Source organism: Falco biarmicus, chromosome 1, assembly GCF_023638135.1.
Source record: "Falco biarmicus isolate bFalBia1 chromosome 1, bFalBia1.pri, whole genome shotgun sequence".
NCBI lineage: Eukaryota > Metazoa > Chordata > Aves > Falconiformes > Falconidae > Falco > Falco biarmicus.
Genome location: NC_079288.1, coordinates 95,020,230 through 95,042,287, shown reverse-complemented (window position 1 = coordinate 95,042,287; position 22,058 = coordinate 95,020,230).

Sequence of the window (22,058 nt, the reverse complement as noted above, 5' to 3'; positions counted from 1 at the left end):
ACCACCATCCACCATACTAAGCTGCTTTTTCTGGTTTGGTTTGGGATTTTTTGTTGGTTTTTTTTTGCATAGGGATACCAATGTGTTAGCTAATGACTAATGTTGCTGATAGGGATCAGTATTAGAGATGCCTGGAGATGGCAGATTACATAGCTTTATTTAAAAAATATTCTGAGGGTAATAGATCTTCCTGAATTTTATTTTTCTGTTCTTGTTTATTTGTACACGACGTTGAAGGTGGGAGTAGGAGTAGCTGGAAAATAAGTAGAAAGCAATGAGTGAGAGGATGCATGGCCCTTGAAGAGATATGATTCAGAGTGCAGCAATTCCCCTGAAGTATCAAGATCCAGAGTTATTGTTTATTTGTCTTTAGCTGTGTCTATAAGAGAAAGAGGCAGAGCCTGGCATAGGAGCACACCTTGCAAATTTGCTTCCAAGGCCTTTACTTCCATCCATCAAAGAGCCAAACCAGAGGAAAACAGTCTTTTGAAAAAGCTAGCAGAGCAGGTTATCAGACCAGCTACATGTTTTGAAAAGAAATCTGACTGCTACAGTAGGTGATGGTATTCACCGGTCTCGAACCCATAGAAACACGCAATATCTGGGCAAAAATAAGCATGACAAAGAGAGGTCCGTAAAATGTAAACTGAACATGCAAGGAGCTGAACGATTATGTGCAGACTGGGGGCACAACATTCCTAAGCAGTATCCTTCCACCCATAGCTATACTCGTAAGAAAAGCCATTTCACAAAAGCTTGCTAGTAAGGGGAATGCAACAGCAGAAAAATAAACTCGGCATAGTCTGGAGAGTGTGTGCTGCACAAAGACGACTGCACTGCCAGCTGTGTGAGATTGTATCGCATTATGTTGTGAATATGGTTCCAATGGTGCGTGATAAAATAAAATGTGGAGAATGCAAGCTCTACGCTTGTGTTGGGAGACAGGCTATTGATTGTGGAAGGCTTGGAGAGTATTCTCAGGAATGTTTGATGCTGTATTTCTCCTGTTCTTGCAATTTCTCCTTACTCATACACTGCTGGTCATCATCATCAGAGGATGCTGACTAGTTTGATTTGTAGTCTGGCTCAGTACAGCCTTTACTGTGCACCTGTGTTCAAGGGGAGATTTTCAGCCTTTAAGAAAAGGTGACCAGTCATGGTGGAAGCCACAATTTAATGAGTTTCCAAAAGCAACACCAGCTTTCGATACTGGTTGTTCTATACAACATATATGTTGTCCCTGTAGTAATCTTGTTGGAATTTTGTTGGGGTGGAATGGACTGATTGTTCCTAAATACCTGAAGCAAGAAGTGTTACATCTGCTATACAGGATACCTTGATATGGAAAAATCTAGACCACAGGTCAGAACCATGCTATTCAGGGATAAATGGGCCTAAGCAGAGAAAAAATACAAATGGATTTTTAACAAAAAAATATCCAAAATAGCCAAATCAAAAATCTGCAAGGACAATTCCAGAAATTATAAGACCACGGGTCTAAGGTTGGCACAGATACGTTTCTTTGCACTGCAGACAGGTATGTATTGGTTTGGGGTTATTACCATCACTGGCTAGAATTGCATTGTTTGTGAAGGCATTTAGAAAATGGGTAATCTCACGTGTGTTGCCTGAAACCACTTGTAGTAAAAAATACTGAGCTGTAAATTGATAGTTATGTCTTTAAATATTTATCAGAAGAACATCATAATGAGTACTCTCCCTTGAGACCAGAATAGCAAATGATTCCATTGAAGATAACACTAACATGGAAATAATAATGTTTTGAATGAAAAGCTAAGGAATGTTATACCCCTGCATGCAAAGCTGTCACCTGCAGGAAGTGTTGTTCAATAGAAAGGTTATTACCAAAGAACCTGACTAGTTAAATGTGAAAGTTAAAACCAGGGAGTTGTGGAGTCTTTTCAACACTAGAAGCAAGTACACAGAAAATACAGAAATCATGAAGCACAAACTACAGTCTGTGCTATGGCAGAACAATATACATATTAATATGAAGGATAAATACAGGTAAAAAAACTTCTTTTGAAGTTGTTTTTATGTTTTTTAAACCAGAACAGACTAACAAAAAGAAGAGAAAATGCCTTCAGAGGTGGGAAAGAATTAGGATGCTGAATCCCAGAATCAGAAGGTCATGGAAGAGCTTGAGGTCTCTACAAGGACATATTGAGAAGAACAACGCAAAGACTGGGCAAACCCACTCACAGGCTGAGAATATAAGGTACGGTGTCTCACAGTCTGTACTTCGTCCTTTCCCTTTGTAAGGTGGGGATATAAAGATGAACAGCTCTTCAGCTGTTTGCACTGAACCATGATGTTCCTGGTATAGTTGCTTGGCACAGACTGGATGTTTGGAGGTAGTTATTAGCAGCCTGACACTCGGAAATCCCTCTCCTTCTCTCATAAGCTCATTCCACTGTTACCCGCTGGTCATTATATCACAGACTCATCACAGCTACAGCTGCTACTCCAACAGGAAAGCTGTTGCAGAACAGGAGCTAACTACCACGATGTTAGTGACAAAAAGCTTGGCACTATCAAGAAGTAGAGTCCAGCCAATCCATTTCTGCTTCTCTTTCACACCAATGCCAGCACGCAAAAAAACGAAACACAAAAACCAAAAAAACCCCCACCAAAATCCACAAAACAAACAAAAAAACAACCAAAAGAAATAGCATCATTGCCATCCTTGGCTTCACCGCCTTTCTTGTCCAGTTAGCATCAGCCATGACTAAACATATCCATTATACCTTAGACTTGTGACCCCTTTAAGAAGGACACTATGCAAAATTCTTCCTCTCCTTTCACACTGAAACCCTTGAGTGGGAAGGACAATGTTAAAGTCATCACAAAACCAGGAAAACAACTGCCAAATGTTAACCACTTTTCTATTCTACCTACAGAGCACTCGCTGACTTCCCTTAGCTTAAACTCTTGTTTCTTCTTCGTAGGTGTTTCAGAACAGTTTCTATCTACTTGATTACAGTAAATGAATGAAGTACCAGCCAGTGCAAATTCCTAACACATCCACCAGAAATAAATGTATCCAAATGCACCCACTTTGGTCTGCCAACAAAAGTCTAACGTGCTGTAGTGTTAAAAAACCCCCAACAAACAGAAATAAGATTGACATTGTGCAGTGCAAAAACTGTATTTTGTAGTTGCAGCTCACTTATAACAAGCTGATGATAATAGGCATGCACAAATATCGGTGTGTTTCTGTGCATGCAGCAGACTTATGAGGCAGATGTGTGTAGAAAGGATTCTAAAAAATCCATCAAGGTGTGCTGGTTTTGGTGGGGATAGAGTTACATTTCTTCATAGCAGCTGGTATGGGGCTATCTTTTGGCTTTGTGCTGAAAACATTGACATGTTGATAACACAGAGATGTTTCGTTACTGCTGAGCAGCGCTGACCCAGAGCCGAGGCCGTGTCTGCCCCTCACCCCCCAGCAGCGAGCAGGCTGGGGGGCACCAGCAGCTGGGAGGGGGCACGGCCGGGACAGCTGACCCCGGCTGGCCAAAGGGACATTCCGTACCGTATGGCGCCATGCTCAGCGGGTAGAGCTGGGGGATCGGTGGGGAGGCTGGTGCGGGAGCCACTGCTCAGGGGCTGGTTGGGTATCATTTCGTTGGTGGTGAGCAATTGCTTTCATTTGCATCACTTGTCTTTTGGGGGTTTATTTTCCTCTGTGTTTTTTTCTCATTCTTGTCCTTACTTAAAAGATATATATAATTATTAAATATTTTTAATTATTAAACTGCTTTAATCTCAACCCACGAGATTCTTTCTCACTTCTACCTCATCTGATTCTCACCCCATCCCACTGGCATGGTGGCAAGTGGCTGTGTGGTGCTTATTTACTGGCCAAGGTTAAACCACGACACAGGGACAATGGTTTTCATAATCATTTCATTTGTCATAACCAAAGGATATTTGTCTATATGCAAGGATCCAGATGGTCTAGATCCTACATACTGAATCATTTAAGCGTGCAGTAACCATTGGTACGTAAAAGTTGATTTTCAAGGTAAAACTGATGTCAGCAAACAAGGCGAGGCTAAGAAAGAAATAGCCCTCACTCACACCATGTTCTCATCCAAAATTTTAACTGGTTTCTTCAGCCTTGCTGTCTGGCTTATCTGGAATCGTTACGCCGGCCAAGCTAAGAACCAGGTGTGTAATGTCTGTCCCTCTGTCCAGAGAACAGAGGTGTCAAAGGCAGCAACAGCCACACAGCTCCACGGTTGCTCTGAGCCAGCAGATGAGGCTATTGCTGTTGGCTTGCTAGGTCAATTAGTATTATCTATTTACTTATCTATTGTTATGATGTGAATTATATAGGAATTATCACAAGGAATATTCATGCATGCATTTTTTCCCCTTCTTTGTCCTTGTTATACTTCCTATAGCATCAACACCTTGTTACAAGGGTGAGGTTGGAGCTTTTATAGATTGCTTTCTGAGGAGCAGTAGTCTTAATGCCACGAAGATTTGCCAGAACAATAACCAGCAACCTTAGAAAAAAAAGCCACAGGTCTTGGAATCTGAATGTATTCATCAGCATGCTCTCTTACACTAATGGTAACGAGTGTTGTGGTTTAACCCCGTCCAGCAACTAAGTATCACTCAGCTGCTCACTCATTGCCCCCCCACCCCTGAGGAGAATTGTAAAAAGGTGAAACCTATGGGTTGAGACCAGAACAGTTTAGTAATTGAAATAAAGTTAAAATAATAATAATAATTTAAAAAAAAAACCACAAAAAAACCAACACACAAAAAACCAAATCAGCCAAACAAAAAACCTCCCAACAACAATAATTGTAATGGAGAGGAGAGGGGGAAGAGGAATAAAACCCAAGGGAGAAAACTAAGTGATGTACAATATACAACACACTCACTCACCCCGCACTGACTGATGCCCAGCCAGCCTCTAAGCAGTGGTCGGTGGCTCCTGGCAAACTCCCCCCCTTTATATACTGAGCATGATGTTACATGGTACAGAATATCCCTTTGGCTAGCTCTGTCAGCCATCCTGGCTCCGTTTCCTTCTGGCTTCTTATGCACCTCCTTGTTGGCAGAGCATGGGGAACTTGAAAAGTCTTTGACTTCGAGTAAGCACTACTTAGCAACAACTAAAACATCAGCATGTAATCAACACTATTCTCATACTAAATCCAAATCACAGCACTGTACCAGCTACTAAGAAGAAAATCAATTCTATCCCAGCTAAAACCAGGACAGTGAGTTATATACCTATGTATATAAAGCTTGATTTGATAACTTGTCTTGGGACAAGTGAAGCTCACATCAACTACTGCTTAAAATGGCCAATATGTTATCAAGATCCAACAAAGATAGCACTACGTGTGATGTATGCATACAACCTTAAAGCATCCTTGCCATAGATGCTCCTGTCTTCTAGGCATTTGACCTCGACAGTGACAACAATCCACAGCGTCTGAAATCTAACTTAGATTTTCTAAGCACAGGCGGCAGTTCAGAAGTCCATGGAGATTGCCTAGATGAAGATGGAGTATTAGATGCTATGGCCAGCTGGCTCCAGAGGCAGTCTCTGTGCAAATGAAGAGGTCAAGTGCAATCTTTTCTCCCTTCAAAGCAAAGTAGGTTTGTCTCTGAGGCTTCCAGCCTCTATGGCTGTCACCCTAAAATTGAAAGCGTTTTACCCACACCTGTGTATAGCACAAAATCTTGTAGGTCTCAGCTAAATGACTTCCTGACTGGAGGGTATGTAAAGATGTGCAAGGAGACAGCATGAAATTCAACGGTAAGCTGACCAAAGAGACAATCACCTGTTCCCTCTTGTGTCCAAGGGTTCTGACTCTCCAGTCCTGCTCAGCTTTCCTGTGGTAACTTAAAGATCATTACCCCACTGTCTGCAATGTCTTCTGTTCATGGGTATGACAGAACAGGCAGTGCATTTGCTCCTTAGCTGGTTATTTGACTCATTATGAAGTGGTAATCTATAGCATGAACTAAAGCAGCAGTTTGTGGACTGATGCATTAATTTCAGCCACCAGTGCATGCATCTAAGGCAGGGGAAAGCTGTACCAGGCATTTTCACTAACACCTTGAGAGATGATAGAAGCACAATTACCGTGAGCCACTGGAAGAGGACAGCAAGGTAGTCCCTCCACAACGTCCTCCAGAGCGACACCATATGTGGGTCTTGGTAATGTTCTTTGGTTTTCGGTGTTTCAGAAACTTGCCTCTGTGCCTCCCTTTTCCTTCTGCAGGACTTCCACCCGCAGGTCAGCCTGGATACTGCAGCCGAAGGGTGACCTGTGCTTTGTGGCAAAACTAGGCAGATCAGCAGGTAGGTCCTACATTTCCAGCAGAAGGTAGGGACAACTCTGGCTTCACTTCGGCGATGTCCCCCAGAGTCAGGGGCAGCTGGCGAGAGGGCCCATACCTGAGACACAGTCGTTTCAGCATATGAGAGAAGTGCAGCTACTGGCTCGCACACACATTGGGATTCATCTTCCCATGGGCATGACGTGAAGTACTCATGGCTATCTCAGCCAGACAGGTTTCAGAAGACAGCGAAAAGCCTGAGAAGCTTGCCAGCTGCAGATGTGGAAACAGTTTATATAACTGATAACGTGCTTTGGCCATTTCTTGTCAATGTCTTTTGATAACCTCCTTCAGACATCAAATGAACTGGGTAAGGACAGAGACTGTGTAGACAAAAAGTGTCATTTGCAGTAACATTCACACTGTGCTCACTCAGGTTTTGGAGAGGCTTACCTATTAATTTGAACAGGGTAGGAGAGACTCTCTTTGCTGACCTACACTGTATAAAATAAAATATAGTTGCTAAAGCAGGATGGCTGACTGTGCTGTAAAGGTCCAAGTTTCTCTTCTCCCTTGTTTGATAAATGAATGTCATCAGAATTACTGTGCTCTCCTGAAGCAATTAGTCATTATTGGATGATCAAAAGTATTTATCAAAACTTCAGCTGCAGCGCGATTGATCTTCATTTGGGTTGGAAGGGTTTCCTTGCTGGATTTTGGAGAAGGAATCCATCAGTGGCACAGCCATCAAACAGAAGGCAGCAGGTATATCCTTGTCAGAGAGATATATGACTATGCAGAAATTCAAAAAGGTGCCAAGAAATGCAGCTCGGTAGCAGAGGTGGCTACTGTCACCTGGCAAAGCTGTTGGGGTTTTGAGTAGGAGATGGAAAGAACTGTTAACCAACCCACCTACATCAAGAACACTATAGCCTACCTTAAAACATGCACAGAGGAAATTTAATTAAAGGATTTATACAGCTGTGGAATCCTGAAATCCTCTGAGTAATGTGCAATGGACTCAGACCTCCCTGGGAATGGCTCTTCAGTATTTGCAACATTAAAAAGCTACAGAGGAGCTATTCCAACGTGATGTGTTTGATCCATTTTATTCAGAATTCCTAGCTTCAAGATGCACAACCTAGACCAAAGTAATCTAAAATGTCACCATAGGTGTTACAGCATTGTGTTCGTGAGCAACGATGTGTTTGAGAAGACATCTCAATGGCAGGTCTTGATCTTGTAAAATGCCTTTAGTGCCAGTGAAAGATTATCAGGGTTCAGAATACTTATCTTCAAGGTTTTCTGGTGATCTAAATGGTTTGTGACTGGACGCAGTGCAGAAGCTCTCTTTGTATGTTAACCAATGTTACCATATGTGAAAGAGGTTAATGTTTACTTGGGAAAGGCAGCTGTCGGTGTTTAACCCCGGCTGGCAACCAAGCTCACCCCCCTCACCCAGAGGGATGGGGAGCAGAATCAGAAAGGAATGTAATACTCGAGGGTTGAGATAAGAACAATTTAATAGGTAAAGCAAAAGCCACGCATGCAAGCAAAGCAAAGCAAGGAATTCATTCACCCCTTCCCATGGGCAGGCAGGTGTTTGGCCATACCCAGGAGAGCAGGGCTCCAGCACGTGTCATGATTATTTGGGAAGAAAAATGCCATAATGCCAGATGTCTCCCCCTTCCTTCCTCTTCCCCCAGTTTATATACTCAGCATGACGTCACATGGTATGGAATACCTCTTTGGCTAGCTTGGGTCACCTGTCCTGGCTGTGCCCCCTCCAGATTCCCGTGCCCCTCCAGCCCTCTGGCTGGCAGGGCCCAAGAAACCTAAAAGTCCTTGATTTAGTATAAACATCACCCAGCAACAACTAACAACATCAGTGTCCTATCAACATGGTTCTCACATCAGAGCCAAAGCACAGCGCTGTACTAACTACTAAGAAGAAAATTAACTCTATTCCAGCTGAAACCAGGACAGCAGCCTTGCTCGTTGGGACTCCAATTTCCTCTTGCTATTTAATAATTAAAATACAAATAAATTAAATACCCAGCTGAACCGGAAATACAGAACTATCACTGCAAACTGCATTTGCAGTCGCCTGCCTTCCTGGGGCAAATATTGCAGCCACAAAGCATTATACACCAACTGATTTTGACCATTCAATGAGCAGGCAACTCCTTCTAATCAGTCTGTTTATTTTCTTTCCTTCCACCCTCCCCCCCCCCCCCCCCATTTATTTAAGCTAAAAGGGGTAAATTTTTGACTTTTTATAAAAACAGGTATAAATTCAGACTAATCTACTGGTTGGGTTACTCTGGATTAACAATGGTATAAATAACAGCAGAACTTGGCACAGTGTTTCCAAATTAATAAATTTAAATGTTTTTCAACTAATGAAATGGCTTGAATACCATCAAACAGATTTTGCTTTTAATCTGTGAAAGAAAAATGTGTTTGCTTGACCTGTAAAACAAGTTATGCCAAATTTGATCATGAAACAATATTTACGACTGATTTTTAATGTACTGGAAACAACTGAAGTGGGAAATGCTGATACAGTAGTGCAGCTATGACTGTGGAAATAGAACTAATGTAATAAATAAAACAAATGGGTGTAATGAAAGAATAAACCCACACAGGTTGGTAATGCCTTAAAATAGCATGATTTTGAGCCTAAATGTGTATGTGGGGGAATGAAAAAAAAAAAAAAAAAGCCAGAAAGTCAGCAGCTACAGCATGTGGCAGAAGTCTTTGCTGACATTTGCAGAGCATTGTGTTGTGCCAGCACTGTTGTAAGAAGTGTCTGAGAGCAAGAACATTGCAAAGTAATGAACTCTGCAACATGGTGAAAAAGAATTGCATGTATGTGGACATAAATGTGGCCAAGTCCAGCATATTTCTACTGAAATTGGTGTAACAGCTGATTTAAAAAATAGGCTCAGAATCTTTTCTTGGTGACACACTATCCCTTCCCATCAGCTATACTTGAAAAAGAAAAAAATTCAGTTGAGGACATACATTTTTGACAGACAGCACATGTGATGGAGTGCTGATTCTGCGTATCTCTGAAAATGGAATTGTACTGCAAAGTAGAACTGGATAAATGCAGAGGGAAATTGCTTCCACTGAGAGTGGTGTTTTGTTCTGTTTTTAAAGTATCCTTTTAATGTTGTTAATAGATCTTCTTAAAAATAAATTATTTAAGGAGGCTTATCTTTAAAATACTCCTAGAATTATGACTAGAAAGTATATGAACCATTGCTGTCCTGTAGAACAATTAATTTTCATTGCTATGTTTGTGACCTACTTACACAGACCTCAAACACTAATCTCACTGGATAATTAAGAGTGTAAATATCATTTGTCCAGTCCTTGATGATTTGTTTTAGAAATCCAATGAGCTCTCTACAGTAAACTTGCAGATAAGAAATCCTCAGTTACATATAGACTTTAATTGTCACATAACACTAATGATTCTTAATACTTGGTTTCATATTTTACACTTAGAATAACACAAACTGTATTTAACATGCAATTAAATATTCTCACCCATAAATTTATTTCTCTAATTGTAGCATTCTGATGCAACAGGATGTGGCTACATTGTACAAAACAGGCAAATATGTTTGTCTTATATTTAATGTTGGATAAAATATTTGTAATATTTTTGTTGATGTAAGTGAGGTTTTCTTTACAACTTACTACTGGCCTTCTAAATGCAGGTGTATAGTTCAGGATTGGACCAAAGAAATCAGTTTCACAATCAAGGAAATATTCTGCTAAAAGCCATCCTGATTCAGTGATAAAAAAACTTTTGCAATTAAAAATCATACACACTAGTTGCATGTATTAGAAATTACCTCGGGAGTCGTAACAAATGGGAAGTGGTAATACAAACAGGGTGAATGTTACAAGCACAGTAAGTTGACAAGAGAAGCAAAAAACAGGGAAAAAATCCATAGGAGCGAATGATAATTTTATAAAGTATAGTAAGAATGACAAAAATACCAGCAATGCTATAAGCTTGTAACTAGCTAAAGATAGTAAATAAGTTAACAATGGTGAGGAAAGAGGAAAGCATTATTTAATTTTGGGGGGCTTCTGTTGAAAAGAAACTGGATGACATACTTGCACATCATGAAACTCTATCAAACCTACTAGTAAACTGTGAATAGTGTAACCATACTTACATGGTATGTCTATGTTAAATGGATAGATAAATATATCTTCTATCCTTAAAAATACCTTTTAAAAGTATTCCAAAGACAGACCTTGAGTCCTGATGCATGTTGGTCATGATATTATTTAAATACAAAATAATTCAGTCTTTGTTAAATAGATTATAAATAGCTCCAAAGAACAAAGTTCCATGCTAGTATGGCTAAAACTGTGGGGAAAAAAGTAAATTCCAGGAAATACAAAGTTGGGGGTAAAGCACGCAATGGCCTTCAATATGAGACCTCAACAGGGGGTGTTAAGACAATTGTTTATGTGGTACCTGACTGTGCTGTTACCAGAAGGACGTATGGTGTGTTTCATCCTTAACTGTTCATTTTCTTCATCTACTTACAATTAGCATCCAGGTACCAAGCAATCACCATGTAACTTACGTGCTTTATCACTTTTTTGTTTTTCTTTAAATATCAGGAATCTGGATGTGCTTTCAGTGTGAATTAAGACACTATTTACCTCCATCTATTTAACAGATGAGTTTCAAGACCTACCTTATCATTTAGTACAAGTGAAAAACATGCAAACCTTCGGTAGCGAAACTGCTGAGATCTGCTACTTGCATCTCCTTCTCTATTGGGCTTCATTTGCTCCCTCAAATCATACCAGTTTTCTGGTCCTCCTACTCTCTTTACTCAGGGACTGCGAGCGTTTGCAAACAAAGCTAGCTGGCCAGGTGTGGGGATATATGCTGAGGTAGGTGTTTGGACATTTTGGACACTGAGCTTTCCACCCAAAAGGTCACCAGCTAAAACTAGCTCAACTGAACCATGACTAAAATGTCATCTCCAAGAGCTTCTGTGTGAAGGGACCAGTACAGGAATCATTATACTGAACAGACTGGAAGCACATTAAACTGAGAATTGGAAAAGGAGTTGCTTCAGCTACAGCTGGTGTTTTTACACTAGGCATTATCGTGAAAGAGCTGTTCCTTTTTTAAGTTTGTACCTTACCTTGTTCTGGAGCAACGTTTGCGTGTACACAAGCCATTAGACCCATCCACAGAACCTTGTATTCGAAATTTTTCTGCCTCTAAACTGTGTTATTATTATACTATGGAATAATTTGCAGGTTCATCAAAGAGGCTGCAAATTGCTTGAGCGCCGGAGGCCGAACCAGTTATTCCCAGGAGATGCATCCTTCTCAGGCTGGGGTAGGGTAATATAGGCATAGCTGCATCTGAGGAAAGCTTTTCTTGTAGATAAACACAGGACTTAATTCAAAAAAGCTATTATCTAATACTTCTAATTGATACTAATTTCTTTTTTAAACTGATGTTTGTAATTATTCTTATATATGCAAAACAGTCTATTTGCATATCATAGACACAGAGCTACACAAAACACAGCAGCCTGAGGTTCTAAATCTTCTTTCCCTGACCCATTTTGTCATCTTCAATGTTTCTGTTGTCTCTTCTTAGCCTTCTCAGTTCTTTTTTTCCTTGATAGAAAAATCCTTCTACCTTATAATTCTTTCTTTACTCTTTCTTTTTTGTTTCCTTGGTTTTCTGATTCCTCTTTTTGATCTATACCTACATACCTGTTTCTTCATTTTTCCAAACTCCATCCTCTCCCATGAGGTAAAGATATCCAGCATTTTTTTTTTAGAATGCTGGCTGGCCTATCTGCTAGTTGGCATTTGCTTTCACAGAGGGACTGGGTGAAATTCCTACTGTATCTATCCCACATAAGAGTGTTTCTCCTGCAGTGGTTGTACACCAGTCCCCAGATGCTCAGTAGTATAAGGAATCACATTTTACGAACAAATGTAGTAAGTCTTGCCATAGTGAGCTCTTCAGGCCCTAGGATCTTCTTTAGTAAGTCTGATGGAAATAGTATATTAGCCTAGAAACTATTAGTAACTATGGCAGATTAAAATATGGTAAGTAACTAGGCTTCGTCCTGTCTCCACAGTGTATCACCCTCATGGTTCCTTGTCTCCAGGACATCTGTTACCAGTCATCCCACTCCTGTAAGTCTCCCTGTCTTCCTTGGCTTTCTGTCCATCACTAGAAGTGATGTTTAGGCTCGTTTGCACTGCCCTGTCTTGTTCAGGCCATCAGGAGTTACTGCTCCCATCCTCTGTCTGCCTCTTGGTCCTTCACCCCAACTGTCAAGCTGGTCACGCCTTGTGACACTGCAGAACTCAGTCTCTTCCCAGTCCCATTTTCCCTCCTCCTTTCCCTTCCTTGAAGGCAAAATACTCCTAGTGCCTAAACACACAAGTCCGTATCAGTACAGTGCTGACGCAAGCCAGTAAAATGTTATAAAAAACCCACTTGACCAGTGGTGAAAGTCACAGCATAGTTACATGAATTAAGAGTTTCTTGCATGATTGTCTTGATCTAACTCTTACAGGGAGGTTTACTAAGCACCGGAATTTCATCTCTCTACAGGAAAAACTTATGCTGGCTTTCTAATAAGAACAAACAGGCAGACCCCGCAAAGATATTGACATTCTTCCACACCCTAAACTGAAGCGAATGCTGTTCACTGTAAGAATGCTATTTGGCCACCAGTTGCTGTTGTCACAGCTCTAGCAAGACTGAAGATGCAAACACTGAACTGAGACAATAATAGCCAACATGTGGGAATTACCATCAGAGGTCGTTCTGAGAGAGAAAACTGACTGCAAGCAACGCAGAGAAATCTGAAAAGGTTTTGCATGAAATGAGATTATTTTTCAGCATGTGGCATGCCTAAAGTGAAAAAAATATCTATTTTTGTACCATTTTCTCCTGCACTTGAAGAATTATTTTAGCAATATAAAAATACTTCTTTACCACTTAGATGACTCAGAACTTGATAAACAGGTTTTCTTTGAACTTCCTAATTAAATTAGTTTTGGGTAGAATGCAAGCACAATAAATTCCAGCTCTAAAGGTCACATTTTGGAAACATTATAAGCCACTTAACAACAGAAGCTTAGAAGGAGAATGCTTTCTCAGCCTTTATGACTGCCTTGCAATGCTGTAATAGCACTGGGACAGCAGTATTACTGTAATTAGGTATCCTTTGCAACAGCCTGGAGAAGCAGAAACACTCTGGTCATCTAAGACGTGTAGCAGAGCAACACCCTTGGGACTGAGATGTACATAAGGGTTAACCCTTTCTCAGGCACTGTAACCTGACATCATCAGCTCCCACATTCATAGCTCAGCCAATAAACTTGTATTATAATTGTATATATTGTATTATTATAATAATAAAATTGATATAATGATTGAATTTATGTATTTTGTTGGTCAAAACTTCTGTACTTCTGGAAGAGGGAATTCTTAAAGCTGTCTGTTATGAGATTCAGGAGACTTGGCTTTAGTCATTTGAGAGTGCTGCCCTCCTCGCTCTTCTGTGATTACACTTTCAAGGGCAGAGAAAGCAGGATGGGATGTGTGTCTGTGCCATACTCAAAACAGCAGCTACAATACATGTGGGGTGGAGGGGTGGCAAAGGACACAAAGAATATGAGCAGCTTCCTAGGCAGAATGGAGAAGTTGGCAGACCAGGAGCATCCAAAACTGTCCCAGCTGAATCCTCCTGAGCCCGCCTGTCAAGGTCTCAGCACCACAGCTCTTTCACATTAGAGGAAACAGCTGCTCAGCTACTGCTCTCTGTCTGATTAGCTGCAGGTTTTTAAACACCTATCTGGGAGCAATAGGTACATATCCATACACAATATGAGCTTCTGTGCTCTCCAAGAATGATTTGGCGATAAAAGGTAGGGACAAACTTTGGGAACTGCTCACTCTGATAAGTAACATTCTACTCTATAGGAATAAATTTGTGCGCAGTCACACAATCATTATAATTAAAAATATAGAAATAACATGGTTTCTACAGTGTAAATAAAAAAATAGCTGAGGGAAAAATTATGGCAGTAAGCAAGACACTTTTCCGTCCTTCAGGTTCACCTGGACATCATGGTTGATTCAAGACTTGTGTACCACGCATGATGTGCCAGATTGCATCCAGGGCAGTTTTTGCATACATTTCTTAAACAGCCATCATTCCAGCTGATAGCAAGCTTGGTTCTTAACCAAAGCTGAAAAAACTGCATAGCTTACACACCAAACTATGAAAGTAAAATGTATGAGAATACTATGCTCTCTGTAGAGAGAACATAGAAACACGTTTAGAAAAGTGGCTTTCATATTTCCTTGAGTTCATTCTACATATCTCTATCCCACAGCAGCTTGAATCTTGTAGGAATATTTGCTTCTGTGGTATGTCTCTTCTTGACCAACACTGGAGGTTTTCACAGTTGCGAGCAGGAGGTTTTAAAAGCTGAGCTTATAAGTGAAGCTAAGAGGTTTAGCTGAGAGCTACAACAGTCATCCTCTCTGGTTTGGGCATGGATGACATTGTACAATTCATACTGTTCAGTGAGTAATACTTGTACTGACTTGCTGCATTGCATTTCACAGTTTGTATTATATTCTGGTTCCAAATATAAAGTACAACGAGTAGGATTATACTAATGTAGTAAGTTTGTTTCTACATGGTTTAAAATACAGCTTTGTTGGATTGTTTACAGTTTACCTGTGCATTTAATGTATTGATTTAAGTTGCAAACTCCAATACAGTATTTCTACATGCTATAGAAAATGCAGAAAATTTCCTCATGCCCTCCCCCCACTACATATTCGTACTTCTTATGTCTGCCAGATGGTGTGGAGCAAATTATTCTAGCACTCAGACCATGTGAATTTTAAGCAGATGAATATAACAGTCTGCACAGCACTTTGCCTTCTTTTATCATTGACTGTGGTGCTGGCCTGTTTGATCACACCCCAGAACAAACAAATCTCATTAATCAGTGTTTTCCTTTTTCTCCCCCTTGGCTGCTTTTTACTTTCCATTCACTTTTGGAGAATTTCTTTGGAAAGCCTCATTTTTAGAGGGAGATAAATTTTTCAGTCTGTTTGGTGCTTTTATTTAAAAGTGAATTTAGCTTTAAGAAAAAGTGCCAGCATGATAAAACTGAGAAATAGTGCAGTTCATGTATGAATTAAACTTGGCCTGAACATCTATGATGTAAGTTATCTGCTAATACTCCACAGCAATTTACATTTCTATAGTTGAAAGGGTAACATGATTTAAAATCCATGTACCTTACATTACTGGGACTCTTACTGAAACTGTCATTGAAGATTCTGAATTATGCAATTTTAATATAGTTACTTTACCTCAAATGTCAGCAACATCAGCCAAGCAATAATTTGATGATGATGCTTAATTCACTCTGCCATTACTGAACTGGTCTTGAAGCACTGCTGACTTTTTGTTTTACTTTCAGTTCACAGAGTCATGAAAATATCGGTTAGAAGGGACCTTCAGAAATTATTTGGTCTAACCTCCCGTGTGATTTGGGACTTCTGACAGTGCTAGATCAGGTCAGTTACAGTTTTACCCATGTGAGTCTTCAAAAGCCCCGAAGGTGGACATTTCAGTGTCTCCCTGGGTAAACAACAGTATGAACCTGCTCCACTGCTGCACAGTCCTCCTGGTGAGTCCACATCTCCCAGCGAGTCCAAATCTCCCTAATTGAAATTTGTGCCCATCGCCCCTTGTTGCATTGTCCATTACTAGGAAGAAGAGTTTGCTCTGTGACCTTTGAGACTCCCCTTCAAGCATTGTAGGCTGCTAATAGATCACTGCTTAGCTCCTCTTTGCCAGACTGAACAAGCCCAGCTCCCTCATCGTTCACAGATGTCACAGATGGCCAATGACCTACTGCTCCTCCCTGATACCCAGCTGTCTTGGTGGATGTCAGATGGGCCCTCTCCAGTTTCTCCACAACCTGTTCAAAGTTGGACACACACTCCAGATATGCGCCAGCCAGTGCACCTCGCCAACAGTATCTCAATGAACCACCTTCTTCACAGCTGACTTAAGAAAACAGATGCTATCTAATACTCTTGGCTGCTGAGTTCTTGCAGTAGTTTTCCTGTATTAGGACTTTGAACCATAAAGACCTTTGGTTCTTAGAAAGCTATTGTAGAATACACAACTTTTGGTACAGTCTTGGCTTTGCTTCTTGACTGTACTGGGGCTGCTTACAGGTTTGAGGATGATCATTCCTGTAGGAATTTTATCTGGTAGCATGAATACATTGCCTCTACTCCTCCTCCAGACTAAGAAGAGAGGGTAACAAAAAGACCTACCCAGAAATATAGAATACACACTGGGAGGGAGTCTTAATGTTGAAGGTGTAAGAACACTGTAATAACTGATAAAGAAACCCTTACTTATCTCCTCTTCAAAATTAGAAGCCCTTGTTAATATTCCAGCACAGACCTGGTTTAAAAAACTGCTGGCAAAGCAGCGGATCTATTTGAATCGAAGTGAAAGCTGACAGAAGAGATAAAAAATATGGAACAGCAGCCCAGTGCTGATAACTGTGTATGGTACACACTGCATTGAGAAATGGGCAGGAAGGAAGAGCCACTAAGAGTAACCTAAGTGCAGACTGGGGTGTATTGCATCACAGGCATCTTGAAAGAAAACAAGATGAAACTCAGAAAGCTGCATTCACTGAACAACAGCAAAGTCAGAATTTAGGCTAACGCTTAGTTCTGATCTTGACTCAGAGTAGGGTAATTAGATTTATGTGGTATTTAACACTAGGATTTTTTCTCTTCCTGTTTCTTCTTTCTTACTTATTCTCACCTGCCTCAATGACAAAGTCGCTGTTGCATTCTACCTAGCATCTGGGCTCATCTCCTGGGAGATCTGTGACATTGTACCTAGAGCATATGGCCACTTCGTGCTTTCCCTGACCAAAGTTTCACCTGCAGCCTTCTCTCTTAACTTGTTCTATATTCTTTTTTTTTCTCCAATGAAATATTAGCTCTGCTTCTCTCTTCTTTGCGGTTTAGAGTTGATTTCTCAACGTTTGTAATTTGCGAATTATTTTTAATTGAAAGTAAATGTTGGTGTGTGGGATCACAGACACAGCCCATGCAAGCCTGTGCATGCGTGCAGCACAGAGGAAGACTGCTGGGGACAAGCAGAGCTGTGTAGCCACAAGCTGTATGTATTTTAGAACATTAGGATAAAGGGGGAACAGTGCGTAAGAAATAGGTCTGAGGTTTGCAGTTTCATACCAATGGGCTGGTGAAGACACACAAGCTTGCATGTTAAATGTTTGATGGGGGTTTAAAACCAAAAGAAGGTGGTACCCTTCCTTCCCCTTAAATGATTGATCTTTCAGTCTTACTTCTGTGACTCTTCCATCTTCACTTCAAAACTTTATCCCCTTAGAAAGTCTGAGAAGAGGCTGTTCAGAGAGCTGAATTTTTCTTCATCTTTTTTCTGTTTCTGCTTTCCTTTCTCTTGTAACTGTCAGCTCTTAGGCTCTTCTGTCCCTTTACCACTACTGTTTTTTCCCTTGGCATTCTCATCTTTCATACACCCTGCTCTTTTTCCTTCCCCCCAGGGGAACACAGTGTTTGAACTGAGATAAACCTGAAGAAGTAGTATTCCTCCAGGGAGCATCCAGATAATAGGCAGGAGCAGAACTGGATGATTTTGTGAATGCAAGAGTGCATAGGACAAACTATATCTCAAAAACAGCATATATCTATGAAACAGCACAGTTTTCAGATCAAGTCAGCAGATGTTTTTGAAAGCACTGACACCAATCTCAATCTTAACTATTGTGGAGTTAGTATAGACAAGTGATTTGTTAAGGTATGACAAAGCAGATTATGAATGTGTCTCTTAGCTATTTCTTAGTATTAACTACTGAGACCATTTTAATTCAATAGTATCAATCAACATGGCATTAGCCAGGGGTGACACTTACTCTCAATCAGAATAGAGATGGAAGATGCGGTAGTTACAAATAAATAATAATATATTATAATATTTTTTATATAAATAGGCTACCATATATCACCTGCAGAATCTGTACTGGTCATCATTCAGTGATATTCTTAAAGCACACAGCAGCAAAACTCTTCTAGATCCATCCTGGGGATTACAAGACATTGTTACCCTAGCAATGTCCCTCTGCTGGACTGTTAATGCTTTCCTGCCACCCTAATTTTCCAAGAAAGCAATTTATGAAAGCGCTCCCTAACTAATTTCTGTCCTAATGAGAAAGGTGAACTTAAAACAGTCCAAAAATCAGCTCTTTGTTAATGCGGCTTATTTGACAAAAGTAGATCAGAAAGCTTATAAAAAATACACCTATGGGAGAACTTTAGAGTTAAAGGATGTGTAGGAGGGATATTAGAGCTTTCTGTTGTATGAATGTCTATTAGTAGACAGGCAACAGAGCTGCTCGAGTCTTGTTCTAGTTATTTTAGATTTATTTTTAAGTGGCCAAATAGGCAGACTGTTAAAAAGATGAGCACGTAAGAGTCTCATTTGATTTAATGTCTTCCGTAAGGTCCACGGTGTTTCAGCTACATCTTGGAGGACTTGGAAATGTTTTCTTCTACTTTACTGTTCTAGAGACTAACATGCTTCACTGTAGGATACTGCATGCTTTTCATAGAACACGAACGCTTTTCAGAGAATATTTGTACTGAAGATTCAGTTCTTACCCCATCACTCTCCCACACAAGGTGCTAAGCAGCACTGCCTTCTTTTAAAGGAAAGAAAATTCTCTGGGATTCTCCACTATAAATTTGCTCCAAGGTATTAATTTCCACTGGAATCTATGGAAAAATAAGGCTAATGTCAAATAGCTGAATATTTCTGCAAAAAATGCTGAGTAAGCGTTTTTTCTAAGAACAGCTAATATTAATCATGTAAATCTATCCAAATCAATCAGGATGTCACTTTAATGTAGGATCAGTCATCTGGTATGGAAAAATGCATATTAAGAAATAGCTTTTACAAGAAAATACGCAATTCTTTGGTCCTAGTCCTCCCAAGATACATTCAAGTATCAAACTTTATTCACCATGAGCAGTGTCAAGCTGTTACATCATAGATTTTTTCAGGCAATCTGGCAGCTGACAGTGTCCTGTCTCCAGTTGCTTGTCTGTGTCCCCGTGCTACTCCTGTTGTCCTTGCTGGGAAATCAAACAGGCTAAGAAACTGCTTTTATGTTGTTGCTGGGCTATTTTTTCAGCCATATCCGTTTCACAGCATGATGCACTGCGTGATTACCCAAAACAACCATGTCATTGTGAGGGAGAGGGTACTGCAGAGATGGGACTGAGCAGTCAGGATTGGGAAGGTCAGGGAATCCTTCGGTAGTGCTGCAGCACGATCTTGAAAAACCTAATTTACTCCTGTGGAACTACTTGCTGCACGTTAAATATAACATAAGACTGGGCTGTGTGTTACCTATTTCATGTACCATTGTGTAGACAGAAGGTACTTCAAAAAAATGTTATTGCAGAAGAAAGCACTTCTTTACTTGTGCTAACCTTAATTCTGCCTCCCTTCTTATTACAGTAGTATTACAGTAATAGTACAGTACTGCTATAATAGTAGTGTTACACATTGATATAGCATGTGAAAACGTTACACACGATGCTATATACAATATAGTAGTATTACACATCTGTAGAAGACAAAAGGAAGTTTGAACCAGCGCTGCTCTATTTAGGCTGCATAACACCTAACAAGCACAAATGAGTCCCAGCCATTCTCTTTTCTGGAGGTAACTCCTATGACAAGGAAATGTTCATCAACATGATGCAAGATGGGGCCCAAGAAAATGAAGTCTGAAAGCAAGCTGCTGCTTTGCAGACCAGGTCCAAAGGGCCTGGGCAAGACTATGGCAACAGCATGCTCCTCACCATCCTCTTTCCCAGTACTTTCCAGATCTAAGCAGAAAGCAGTACTTACATACTAAATGCAACCTGCACATAACTATTCTATGTGCCTAGGGCAGGCCTATTTATAAGACAAGAAAGTGGCCATACATACGGCTCACCTTTGCAAAGGCAGAATTGTGTGGAAGATGGAAGACAAGGTCACCACTACTCAAAATAAAAAAATGAGCCAAAGGGCACATAAGAGTTTTATATATTAACCTAGATATGGCTATTATAATTTTCAAAAATGCCGCATGTATAGCATTCTTCTGGTTTTCAGCTGAGAGACAAGTTGCTCTGTCTCTGCAAAGAAGGTCACTCTTTTTTTTTTCTTTTTTTTTTTCCCCCAAGAAGGAGAAGCTCTAGCAGCACCCTCTCCTTTCCCTTTGGGAACAGCCTTGCTCATTAGAGAGAAGGCTATCATTACAGAGTATGCAATGTAATATAATAGTGCATTAATTCCACTACCAGACCGCCGCCAAAAAAAATCCCACACTATCAAACACCAAAACTTAGCCAATGTCTTCTTTCAGCTCCTTTAGGACTCTTGTACTGGTTTTCAGGTTATACTAAGGTTGTTGCTCCCATCTGTGAGGTGGGGATAGAAGAATGACACACACTAATAACATCACTTCAAGGCTGAGGCTTTCTTGTAATAAGTTGTCAAGGGGGTGGTTACACAGCTGCAGAAGTTTACATCCACTTCCAGTGTTTTCATGGCTGCTGAGGATTTTTCTGCAAGTGGACTTCCAGCACAACTGGGGAAAAAAAGTCTTGATCATCTGGGGAAAGAATAAGGGCAGCCAATTGTTAAAAAATTGGGCCTACCTGGGCAAGGTATGATTGTTAAGTGATTTGCTACAAAGTATTTCTTGGATATGGTGGATTTTTAGTGTGTATAATTCTCTACTGCTATTATTTTGTTATGTAGTCTGGAACTCACTATGAAGATAAGGATTAGTATTTACCACTTTAGATGTTAGTAGCCCATGAGGTAAGGGTTATTAGATCACCTGTTTCACTGCTCCCTAGCTTTTTTGTAATCTTAGCTGTTGAAACTGTGTATGCTCTATATAGGTAGCAGAAATTAAGCAAATAAATTTCCTAATACTTAAGCAGATGCTCAGAGTGAAGATGTACCACTGATAGATCCAGCATGAATAATCTTAGGCACGAATATGAATGTTTTACAGATGGTGTTAAAGACAAGACTTAAAAAAAAATCTTAAGGAGCTAATGCAATAGTGAATAAGAGGTGATTGTACTCAACACAAAAGGAATGAAAAATATATACCAACATAGTACATTTTTTCCTTCCGCTGATGTGAAAAATTTGTGAAGAAAATGCAAGAAAGAATCAGATCTTTGCAAAAGAAGTGCCAACTGAAAAACTTGCATTTACTCTTCTTCCAATATTCTAGCACAAGATCAAATGACAAGCTTGAAATTCTGGCATTCTCTGACTTTAAACAGTTCCCCATGAAATAATTACTACTCCCTAAAAACATCTTATATTTAAGGAGCTTCTCACAAGATTTCAAACTTGGCATAGAAAGCAGTTAGATTGTAAGGAGCTTAAAAGATAAACTGCCTTCACGTACAACATTAGCCTGTAGTTTCATATGTTTCCAAATGCAGAAGCTTTATAACAACGCCACTTTAACCACAAAGACCTAGAAGTTACGAGAATGTATGACTTCTGTGCATA